Genomic DNA, 2,461 nt, shown 5'->3' on the forward strand with positions numbered 1-2,461 from the left:
TTAAAATAATTTTTCCGTTTTTTTTTATGTTTGTAATGTAATCCCCACCCCCTTGGCGCTGCCACCAGAATTACATTTTTCATATTTTAGAGTTCGTTCTGTTTATGAAATTATTAGGTGAAAGAACAGAATGGTATCTGTAAAAATAATTTATCCCCCTCCGCGCAAAAAAAAAAGATCATAAAATTATCGTTATTTTATTTTTCCAGGCTAGGTGGCCAAAAAGAGGGTGCTCATATGACGTAAAATTTATATAGAAAAGTGATACCCCGAACTAAAGTTTTAAATTTTATGGGTTTTTTTTTTCCAAATTTCTGCTTTCAAACTATTTATAAAGGCGGTTTCAACGGATTAGCCCAGAAAATGTAGATTGTTACTTCTTTCTTTTCTTTTCTTTTCTTTTTTTTGTTGTTTGTTAGGAATTAAACGATCCTTGATCAACTCGTAAAACATTACAAAAATAAATTCGTAAGCGCGGAAAAATAATCATTGTCTTATTTTATGTAACATTTTCCAAATTTTTGTTTATTTATCATCATCATCGTCGTCGTAATAATAATATATATTGTATCTCTATTCCCCCATAAACATGTTTAGACGCGGCTGTGAACAAATATGGTCGTATTTGCAGGCTTCTGTTTTACATGCGTTATTCGTTTTTAGCACACCCAAAAACCTCTAGAGAAGTTTCCAAAGGTAGATTGTGTATTGGTCAACCAGATCATATTTACCAAAAATGAATTCATTTTATCGTGTTATTTTCTTTCCAATTTAACACTCTCCCCCTACAAAAACGTTTTTTAACCCGTAAAAAAAGTGAAGAACTATTAAATTTCCTTTATAAATAATAAGATGAAAAGAGAAATTATTCCCCCACTCACGCCTCGAAAATTACATTTTATCGTGTTATTGTGTTTAAAATTTAACACTCCTACTCCCCAATACTATTAAAATTGGCGTTGCTTTGAAAGCTAAATCTCAAAAAAAAAAAAAAAAACCCTCTCCGGCAAACTGCTTCCCTAACCTATTTATCTGATAACATCAAAAGAAAAACACCTAATCTTTCTTACTATGTACAAACAATCAGCCACTGACCGGTCAAATTAAGTTGTGAGGATGCGTTAGGATAAAAAGAATCAATAGCAAAGCCTGGGGAAGGTGGGTAGAAAATGTTTTTGATTGGACATCCTTCAACAGTTCGGTGTCGATCAAACAACTTACCTTGAACCGAGAAGAATGAAGAAAAAACCTCCTGTGGGTTCGCAACCCACAGTGAACGGCATATACAACTCATGATGTATTGAGTTAGTTAATACATTTGTCACATACAAAAAGATGTATAAAATAGTGGTAATATATTATTATTATTATTATTATTAGTAGTAGTAGTAGTAGTATTAGTATTATTAGTATTATTAGTAGTAGTATTATTATTAGTATTATTATTATTAGTATTATTATTATTAGTAGTAGTAGTAGTAGTATTATTATCATCATCATCATCATTATTATTAATAATTATAATAATAACAACGATAATAAATATAAGATGTATAAAATAGTGGTAATATATTAAATATTATTATTATTATTATTATTATTAATGATGATGATAATAATAATATCATCATCATCATCATTAATAATAATAATAATAATAATAATAATAATAACAACAACAATAATAAATATAAGATGTATAAAGTAGTGGTAATATATTAAATATTGTTATTATTATTATTATTATTATTATTAATTATAATAATAACAATAATAATAACAACAACAATGATATTAATAATAATTATATTAATGAGAAGAACAACAACAAAAAGGGACGTTTCGAGCTTGTAATTCTTGTATCGGCAAGTGCTAGCTCTGAGCTCCAATCTCTGGCCCCTCGTTGCCAATCTTTTTGAAATATACCCGTCTAGCGAAACTACTGTCAATAAATTTCCACAATGTTTAACTGTAGATGCCATTAACAAAGCTTCTTTATTAGAACTGCACGCATGTGGAACTCTCTTCGTTTCCCTGGTTCTCACCTGACTAAAACTTGGCTGTTTTCAAGTCCAACATAAACAAATTCTTGATGAACCGCCCCTAAAGTAATCCAATCTACGAAATTTCCTTTTAGTAAAAACTACTGCGATAATGTCCCATGGGTTACTATACACTCAATAGCCCGTATCCTCGAGTGGTCTCAGGGCCTTGATAAGTTGTGACTCCTATTCAAAAAAAAACCAAAACAAAAACAAACAAAACAATAACCCATGCGTCTAGATAATACATATTTTCTGAAAAAGAGTAAATATTTAAAAAAATATCGCACGATCATTTTAAAATAACCAACGTGGTTAAAAAATATAAGTATAAAATAGTGTTAAAATATTAAATATTACTAGCAGAACCGTGGAAATTCCACGGGTTCTGCTGAAAAATTTTAAAACCCATTATAAAT

This window comes from Euprymna scolopes, chromosome 30, assembly GCF_053919585.1.
Source record: "Euprymna scolopes isolate OS-2025 chromosome 30, ASM5391958v1, whole genome shotgun sequence".
In the NCBI taxonomy this organism is placed as follows: Eukaryota; Metazoa; Mollusca; class Cephalopoda; order Sepiida; family Sepiolidae; genus Euprymna; species Euprymna scolopes.